The following is a 10,307-nucleotide window of genomic DNA, read 5'->3' on the forward strand; positions in this document are numbered from 1 at the left end:
TGGAATTAATAGGATAAACAAAGCAGGAACTCGGAGATGGGGAAATCAGATGGCTGGGAAATGCTTGATACTGGTGGGAATGTGCTGTGAGATTTAACCGAACCAGGTTTTGTTTTGGGAAGGTGGGGTCTGTAAGGTGTGACAGCACGGGGCTGGAGAAGCAGGTGGTGTTGCTTAGGTCAACTCTGTTGTGTCCATGCTGAGGGGCAGAGGCGGCTCCAGCTGTGGAAAAGGTAGATAAAACTGTGGCAGGTAAAGGTCCAAGTTTTCCCTGCACCAGGCAGCTGCTGAAGACAGAACTCCTGAGCAGCGACAGGTTTTTGACATGTGGATAAATGACAGTTCATGGATAAACGACAGTTCATTTATGGGGAGGAAGTCCAAAGAATCACCACTTGCCTCCTATGTATACAACCACCCAAAAATGACTGCTCCTTCCTAACCAAGAACTCAGTGATTTCTAAGCCAGAAAATGCATTGTCCATCTTACACGTGGTTTGAACCTCATGCACTCAGTAGTTTTTATATGGTTTCCTTTGACCCATTGCCCTGAGGTCTCTGGGTGGCCTCTCCCATGTAAGAGTCCCTGGAAAACCCACAATTCATCCTGCAACCAGACAGATGTGATTTAGAGCTTTTCTGGGAAACGTTTCCCATATTCTGGAGCATAAGTGAGATTTATGAAATGCTGGCATTGTGTCTTGACTGTGGCCCAGCCTAAACACGACGCCGATGCACAGGGTGGTCTTTACCTGCAAGGCTGTCTTTGATTCTGGCTCAGTTTCCACTCCAGGACACGGTCTGATACTTTCCACATGGTAACTTCTTCTCTAAACACTTATTTTACAGCAGCAGTATAGCTTAAGTGAGAAGCACTGGCTGGGAATCCAGGGCTGGCTAATATTCCTGGATTTCACTTTGTGCCTTTAGGTCTGCTCTGTAGTAATGACTCCCCTGGAAATTCCCCACGTCTCCCTTATTACTTCTTTATTAGTTATTATGGTACAGTAACAGGATAAAACGGAGTTGGTATTTCATTTTCATTCCCTCTAATAGCCACGGCAAAGACCAAGTGGTGTGCTGATTATTGACATCAGAGTTAAGTGATATGCACGCATCATTAGGTTTCAATTGGAAAGAATAACAGCACAGTGTGAGCCGTCACACTTCTAAACTCCGTGGCATTTAAGGAAAAACCAAAGTCGTTTTTCACAGCCCTGCTAGCTCAAAAGATCACAAGCTGGCAATAATACTTGTATACACACAGGTAAAAGGCGCTAGCTCCAGGCAAAGCACCGGAATTAACCAGTGAGCACAACCCCCCGGAGAGGCTGGCAACAGCTGTGGGGCTTGTCCAAGGTTACACCGCGGTTCAGGAGATCCTTGGAGGATGGGAAATCTCCCAGCTCCTCGCAGGTCTGGCTCGGAAGGTCCTGATGTGGGAAGGAGAGGGATTGTGCGTGGCTCCCCCAGACCCAGGAGCCTGAAGGAAGCGACAAAGCAGCGGCAGCGCTGCTGTCACAGGCTGGAGGCAATGGGGAAGGCTTGGAGTCGTTGTCTCATTTTAGACCATTTTCATTCTTTTACCCGAGCACGTTTTGAAAACACTTAATGTTGGGTATAGTTTTCTTCTGGATGGAATTTCTGTGGGGAGGAAAACTGGATGTGTTTTTCCTCAAGGGGACATCTCTGCTCCCTCCCTCGTGCCGAGCGCTGCCTCCTCGCACGAGGAGAGCACAGCTGAAAATCAATGGCTCTGCATGGAGATTTAATTACTCCAGCACAGGCAGGGGTGGAGAATAAGGCCCTTAATATTTAATACAGCCTCTGCTCTCAGAGGGATCCCCAGGGCTCAAGGGCCAAATGTAAGCCCATTAAAATCAGGTGTAATTCTATTGACATATGTGGGCTCGCACCTGTTTATACCAGGGCTATATCTGGCTCCCTAAATGGTGCTTTTGACATGCATGGAAGAAGAGGGAAGTGTTTTCCCCACTTGGGATGATAGAGGATGCACTGGAACAGCAGAAGGTAAATGTGACACCTGGCAGTCCCCACTGGCCGTGGCGATGTGCTCACTAACACCTCAGCTGAGCTGAGCCTGCTGAGAGCAACCCGAGATCACTGCCAGAATAATAACCAGGCTTATAAAGGATATTTCATTTGAGGATACATATTGCTGTATCCCCTATAACAGCAATACATTCTTTTTATGCTCCTTATCTAGCAGAGTGCGGCCAAGGATGTCAAAGTGCCTCCTGCAAGTGAGTAAGCATTTTATTAGGTGGGAACACACAGCTTGGAAATGTGCTCTGAGCCCAGGAGCAAGTGAGACACCCCTTTGTGAGGGGTGATACCTGCCAAGCACAGCTCTACCCAAACCTTGTTCCAGTGGTAGCTTTCTCCAGCCCACCAGGACCTCTGGGGAGAAGTTTGGAAAAGGGAGGAAGTGACTTAAAGGTGCTTTTGTTTGGGATGTTACAGAGGATGGAGGCAAAGGCTGCTTGAACCTCACATTTCCAGGGGAGATTTGTCTCATTTCACCACCCTTGTACTGCCCTTTTCTTGTCAGCAAGCTGAATGTGAAGAAAGCTCCCAGCTTGATCAGGATGGGAAGGTTTGTGCTTCCCATCTCCTCGTGCTTGGTGCAAAGACAAAAATCACAGAGTTTTAGAAGGCAGAGAGGCAGAATATTTTGTAGTTAGGAGAAATGCTGGAAAACCCACACAAAGCCTGAGAAACTGAGCTCTGGCACACGCAGGCTGGGAGGGTGGGTGGGGGACATTTATTTCCTTGCCCTCCTGCCCAGGCTGCCCTGGCCTCGGGGCAAACCCTGCCCTGCTCTGAGGCACACACAGAGCCGGGGAGCAGGAGAGGGAAGAGCAGAATGCTTCAGTCCCTGGAGTGCTCTCCACATTTTTCTTCCTTTGTGAAAGCTACTGGGGAAATGGCAGAGAGCATCTGCTCTGGGAGGGGAGGCTTCCCCGGCTGCCTCCTCCCACCCTCCCGCACAAGACCTCGGGATGCATTTTCTGCAGCCCAGGCGCTTTCAGAGGGCCCTGAGTGAATTTTGCCCTCCCTGATTAGATAACCAAAGGAGCAGTGACTGTACTCTCCAGAGAGAAGATGCTGTCTCTTTCCTGCCAGAAGGACAGCTGGAGGGAGGGTGGGATTTTCAGCATGCAAGCACTTAGCCAGATCAAGGAAATGGGATGCAAAGCATTTTAGGCTAAGAAAGGTTGTTGTGCAGGGAAACATGAGGCTGCTGTTCTGTTCGGGAGATAACGCTTCTCAAAACGCTCCTGCGTGCCAAACTGCAAGCCTTGACTACAGCAGGTCATTGCCTCTTTAAGGAAAACAAGCATGACAAGTCAGAAAAAAACCCATCACTGTCTGTGCTGAAAAACTTTGATCATTTAAATATTATTGATGTGCATTAACCCCAGCAGAGATGGGCTGGGTGATGGGAAATGCTTCACCTTGACACAGGGAAAATACGTTGCTTTCTGCTGCCTTGTCTTTTGTTTCATATATCAAATAGGAGCCCAGCCAAGTGAATCAGCTCAGGAAGCATTTCGGATGTATTTGATTTTTTGGGGAAGGTAGAGCTTTCCTCCTCTTTACCAGCTGTGGGGGTGTAAGCATGGATAAAAACAGGAGGACTGTTTAAAGGAGGGATCTATAATTAACAACCCCTCAGAAGGGGAACTTTCCTTTTAACTTACTATTAAAGTGGAAGTGTTTGGAGAATATACAGTTTTGGCTCTGGGGATCTCCTCTGTATCCTTGGCTGAGCCCTGTGAATTCCTCTAATTCCTGCCTGAGAGAGTGTCTGGCTTTAAAAACAACTCCTGCTACCCCTTGGAGGACTCACCTCGGTCCCTGGGCGGATTCCCGTGCTCAAGGAGGGCAGCAGAGGGAGAGGAGCTCCCTTCCCAGGGCAGGGCTGTGTTCCCCCAGCTGCCCCAAGCCCTGGCCTGGGAGGAGATGCCTTCCACAAAAGCTTTTTCACCTGAGGAAGGAGCATGTCACTTCTAATGGAGCTGACAGCAGCAGGGAGGGGTTTTAGAGTAGTGGCTGAAGAACACACTTGTAATGAGTGAAGTAATTGAATAAATGCTGACAATTTGATGTGGAAAATGCATAATCAGCTGGCTGTGGAAGGTTGACTTGTTCTTTTTTCCTTCTTTCCTTAGCACTGGGATAAACACCTTCATTCTCTCCCAAGCAGGTGATGTGTTGAGCAGCACAAACCAGCAGACCTGTGCACATGTCCCCCTCCCAGGCACACATGTGCTGATTCCCAGATAACTGACCCAGTTATGCTAAGATGCTATTAAGAAATACACACGTAATAAATCTCAACACTTAACTTTATTCTTGGGTCATGTGCTGGTTGAACACTCCCCTCAGTCATTTTTGCTGGCTCCCAGATCACAGTCCCTGTGCCCCTACTAGAGAAAAAGGTGCCAGTCCTGGGTAGTGACAGATGAGGCCCACCCCAGATGGCACCAAGAGCTGATCCTGCAGGAATAATTGTGATTTCAACTGGCTTTCAGATCCCAAGCACAGCTAACAAACTGTGGATGCAGACAGTAGAGCTGACATAATCCAATGCAGTGACTTTCCCTACCCAACCACCATCTCAGCTCTGTGCAGATGGAAGCTCAGTGAATTTCTTGTCATCAAGCCCCCAGTTTTAGCGTGACAATGGGAACAGCATCATCTGTGTCATGTATGTTGGAAGCAATGAATAGAGAGCTGAGCTCACTCATCTATTTGCATATTGAAGATATGGAAAAAACTCCTCTTGCTTACTCTGCTGCCTACTCAAATATCTGTGAATCAAGGAGGAGAATGGGCCCTTTTGTACATCAGATCCTAGTGTCCTTGAATAAGGTGATTGCTCAATCCAGCCTTCTGGGATGAGTGTGAGGCTCAGAACCAACTGTGGTGCCAGGAGCTCTCCATTTCTGCAGGGTGGTTGATGAAGGGCCGTTCCTGGATTAAGAATGCTCAGCAAGGTGGATACTTTGAATTTGTGTCATCAGGGCACCTTCTCCCCTCCACATGCAAGTCAGAACTTGCATATCTGGGGCACGGAGGTCTGACCTGCCAGCTGTTGAATAAATCACAGCACATTCCCCCCAGACCATTAGCATGGAACAGCACACACCCAAGGGAGACAAGCTAAGGTCATGGCAGTGCACAGGAACAATGAGCCATAGAAGCTTTTCCATTTTGGATGGAGTTGAGGGAGTTGTTTATTACAGAGAAAGTGGGATAGCAGAACCCAGCAGCTCATCCACATCCTGTGGAGGCACTGGGCTATGACTCCATAGCCAAGGCTGAGCTCATGTTTGGGCTTGGCTCTCCCAAACCAGCTCAGGATTACCTTCTTCTTCACTCCAACAACTAGTTTTCCTCGATGTTATATATGTCTTAAGCAATGGAAGTGAGATCCAGATCAGGCTTTAAGGGATGGCATTTACATGTTTTTTCTTGTGCTTCTGGTATTAATTTCATATGCAGTGGAAAAGTAATATCCTGTCTGTCACTAGAGAGGAAGAGATGTGCGTGCATGTATACGCACAGTCATTCCTAACTGTTGAGCTTTTTCACTCAAATTTCGTTTTGCAGAAAATTTCTAAATTAAAATGAAAGCCAGATACAGAAATGACAAATGTGAAATACCAATAAGGCCAAAGCACGAGATGTTTTCTCTTGTTTTCGTAACTCGTGGTCTTTGTGTGTAAGAGTGTATTGCATGGCAACTGCATTCACACTTCCCTTTAATAAAAGATCCAAGCAGATGGACCCACTATTAACGTGTATCCCCCAGATTTGCATATTTCATATTCATGCCAAGATGGCACTGAGCTCACATGGGATGAAGGAGGCTGATATAAACACAATTGCACCAGATTAATGCAGTGATCAAAGAGTATTGTCCCGGCATCCCCGTTAGGAATCCAGTTTAATATTAGTTATTAATATTGTTAAACTCCTACCGGAGTCAAATTAAGGTCTTCCAAATACAGTCAGACAGGGCTCTTAGGTACTACAAGTTGATGAATATGTTATGAATTCCTGAGAGAAAGGGCTGAGAAACAACATTTGCATCTGAGCTGTGAAGCATCCAACGCTGGAAATGTGCAGACCTCGAGCTTTGGTCCGGTGTGCTCTGTAATTAGGACTTGCTTGAAATTCAGATCTTATCCAAGATCTCTATCTGGGTTTCTCAGAATTCAAGTGCAATCGCTTCTAGTCAGAAGACAAGCTTATCTGTAAAATTCCTCAAATATTAGGCATTACAAAGTGGTATTCTGGAGCCCAAAATATATTTGATCGCATTGTTCTAGTCCATTAATCAAACACTGCACTGTACATACTAATAGGATCAAACATTAGGAAATATTTATGAATGAGCATTGTTGTGACTGCAAAAATTAAACACAGCAGGTTTTAAATACACAAGATCTCAAAAAGGAAAACTTGATTATCTCCTGCATTTCTGGTGCCAAATTCAGAGTGAATTTTAAGTGAATCTTAGGTAGCTGGTGCTTGAGTAATTTATACCTCCTTGTAGCTTCCTTCAGAGTGTAAATTACACCTGCTCCCACCTCTATTGAACTGTCCCAAGGAAATGAGTTTTGGGGAGGGGCTGTGTGTCCACAACCTGATGGTACTTGTGGGGTTCAAAACTCAAACCCAGCTGTGATATCCCTGATTATGTTCTGCCTCTGCAGCTCTCAGTGGAAATAAACCCTTGCTTACCAAAATGAGCAGTAATGTGAGGGTACTTCCACTGCTTCTGGGGGCTGGGTGGAGTCTGGACCTGGCAAAGTCCCTGGATTGTGGCAGTTTTGTCCCTTACTTCAAAGGGGACAGAATTTTGCTCGCTAGATCCAAAGGCAAGGCATGGCACTGGCATGAGGGATGCAGTAGCCCCACAAGCTGTGGTTTTGTCAAGGATAAATCATGTCAAACCAATCTAATTTTCCTGTGGCAGGGCAGCCGGTCTCTGAGAGGGGAGGAGCTGCAGCTTGACTGCAGTCAGGCTTTTGACTCTCACTCATGGGGTGTTCCAGGAGTGAGGTGGGGGAATAGGGATGGGGAGAAATGCTGTAAGGTGCCAAACCAGCTGGGAAACATGCTGAAAACTGTGTTTGCTGTTTGCTGTCCAAGTGGAAGGATGGCTTGAATACGGTGCTGGAGGGGTCTGTGCAGCTCTGGCATTACTCAGTATTTTCATTAGTGACTTGGGTAGTGGAATATGGATTGCAGCTGTTAACAACACCAAGCTGAGAGGGGCTGTAAGTGCTCTCAGAGAGCAAGAGAAGGATTCAAAAATCTTAACAAACTGAAGAAACAGGTTGGAAAGAAGAGATTGATGTTCTGCAGGGACAGGAGCAAAGATAAATATATGAAAACTATTGAGATGTGTGTCCAGAAATGGCTGCATGGGCAGCATTTCTATGAGAAAGGGACAATACCATGGGCTAGAAATGAACCCTGAGCCAACAGTGGTGCCTTGGTGAGAGCAAAGCAAAGCTGACACTGCTTTACATAAAGAGAGTGTGGTGTGGTGCATTGGTACATTGCTCCCATCTCTGCTGAGTGTTGAGGAGGAGCAGTTTTGTCATCAGACTTCCAGGGAAATACAGAAAATGAAAAGAACAGTCTAGAAAATAAACCTCCCAAGAGGGAAAGAACTATGGTCCATTGCCTAGGGCTGATGAAGATACAATAATAATCTCCCCAAATATAAAAGATGCTGCAAAAGTAATGAACTGTTGCTCACAGACAGAATTAGTGGGATTAGACTGCAGTAAAAGTAATTTGGGTTAGACTTTGGGGAAAATGTTCCATCCATAAGAATAACTGACACCCAGAACAGACCATCTGAGGAGCCTGTGGAGTTCCCTTTAAAACCTCCAGGGTTGAACAGGTTAGAGAAACTCTCTTGTCAAGACCAATTTAGGCAGGGTTGATCCTGCCCTGGGGGAAGGAGATGGACTAGGTGACCTCTCAAGATGCCTTTTCCTCTTATCCCCTGTGGCTCTGTGTTTATTTTCTGGGGTGGTGATATTGTGAGGGCGGAGAGCTTGATTCTGCACACTGGGTAAACATTTTACATTTAAATTGGGAAGTCTTGTTTACTTGTCAGTCTGTTGTTGTTTCAGTTTAAATTTTACTAATTTAAGTTGAACACTGAATTATAAATTACAGGGATGGGTGTATGAGGACTGTCTGAGGAGACAGGTACTGAAACCTATGAATCTATTGATCACATTGATTGGAGTGTTTAATTTAGAGTAGCATGTTCCTATTTTTAAATATGTTTTAAAAGACTCTTTTAAAAACAATTTTGTTTTATCACAGTGCAGGAACTCTCCTTCTCTCTTGTAGGTGTGTATCCTTAATCAGGCACAGGGAAAAAAATGATGTTGGCATATAGGGAAGGTACAGGATGAAAACTTTGCTACCACAATGAAAGGAAACCATCAGGTTTTAAATGAAGCCAGGCAGTGGTCTGGCTGCCAGTTAATGAACACATTACTGCTAAGTGATAGCTTTAAAAAAAAAAAGTTGCTGAGTTCTCATAATGGTTCTTGCTCCCCTTTCCTCCAAGCCTGCCCATTTACTGGGAGAGGAGCCCCTCCAGCACTGGATGCAACAATTCAGGGCCTGGCAATGAATAAGGATCCGGGACTGCAAGGGAGTAATTCCTGTGTAATTCCACAAATTAATTCGCCCAGGACCCGGGGGTTAGCACTAATTTTGCACTAAATACCAGGAGAGCTTTAACGACCGCAAATAGCAAACACTTCAATTTTTGCTTCGTCCCATTCGGAAGCCAAAACTGCCAGGTTTACAGTGCCCTCTAGTATCGCTCCGGAGCATTAGCTTCGCCTGGCACCTCCGGAGCTGCCACATCGCAGAGCATCGCTCACTTCCCGCAGTTTTCCTCCAGCGCTTTCGCAGCGGAGCCGGGAGGGCGGAGCGGGGCTGGACGGGCTGTGCCCGGCTCTGCTGCAGCCAGCCAAGGTCCTGCCTTTTCTCCTCTTCTAGGAGAAAAAAACGAGTGGAGTTAAAAATGCGTGCTCTGCTTAGAGGGTTGCAGTGAGCAGGCTGCTTGGAAGAATATGTTCTTGCCCATGGCGGGGGTTTGGAACTAGATGGTCATTAAGGTCCTTCCCAATCCAAACCACACTCTGTGGCTCCTTGTTCAATAGTTTGTGCCAATTTGGCAAAGAGATGTTAATAATAATTTGCCTTGAAAGGGTACTTTGCAGCTGTTGCTGCATAACCACTAACTAGCAAAATGCTGGGCAAGGAGAAGGAAGGACAAAGGAGAAAAACCTGAGTCATATGAAACCCATTAGGCATTGGCCAGGACCACATCCCAGCCAGCTGAGGTCACTTAGCACAAGGACTCCTCAGAGCTGTGACCTTCAGCCTTGCACTGATCTCTCTGTGGAACAGATGCAGGAAAATGCCTTGGTGGACCAGGATGTGGCACCTGCTGTAAGAGTGGGCATATTTATAAAGCACCTCTAAAGACTGCCAGCTGCTGGAGCAGCCTTTGGAGCCTCCCTGGGTAAGCCTGACCTGATGCTGTGCAGGATTTCTGCTGCTCTGAGAGGTGTCTTGGGAAAGGCACCGTTCCCATGGAGGCAGAGGGGAATCTTCGACTCCTGCTTGCCTCCAAACATGCTGTGCCTGCAGGTTCTTCCTCAGAAAACCCTTTTTACAGGAGCTGAACTTGCGGTGATTTGTAAAAAACCTGCCTAGATCGTTATTCTAAGAAATCATCCAAGTTCCTGGCAGTGAAAGAGCTGGTCCAGATGATGCCCCTGGTACATTTTCCTTGCAGGGAGAACTATTTAAGCAGTGAACTCCAGCAGGCACAATCAAGCTGGTAGGATGTGGAAGTTATTAAGTTTACATTAACTATGGAAATTTAAGAAATGAATTGTTAACATCCATCTTCAGATTTTTCATATCATCTTTTATGGCTGCTGATGAGATTGTCACGGACAAAAACTGGCATAAAATGGATCTCCTTTAATACCCAGCATGACTGTGCCTGCACTTTCCTGGGAAACACACAGCCAGAGGAGAAAGCTCCTTGTCAACCTAGGCTTTGACTTCTGGTTGTTTCAGTTCCTGGGTTACAACTGGAGTCACTCGAGCCACCTTTTCCCCATGGCACTGCAGAGACCAAAATCTGGTTAATAGCAACCATTGTTACTTTTTGAGAAGATAAGTAATTCTTCCTGATTTTGAATTGTGTGTGAGGG

This window comes from Haemorhous mexicanus, chromosome 21 (genome assembly GCF_027477595.1).
Source record: "Haemorhous mexicanus isolate bHaeMex1 chromosome 21, bHaeMex1.pri, whole genome shotgun sequence".
Lineage (NCBI taxonomy): Eukaryota > Metazoa > Chordata > Aves > Passeriformes > Fringillidae > Haemorhous > Haemorhous mexicanus.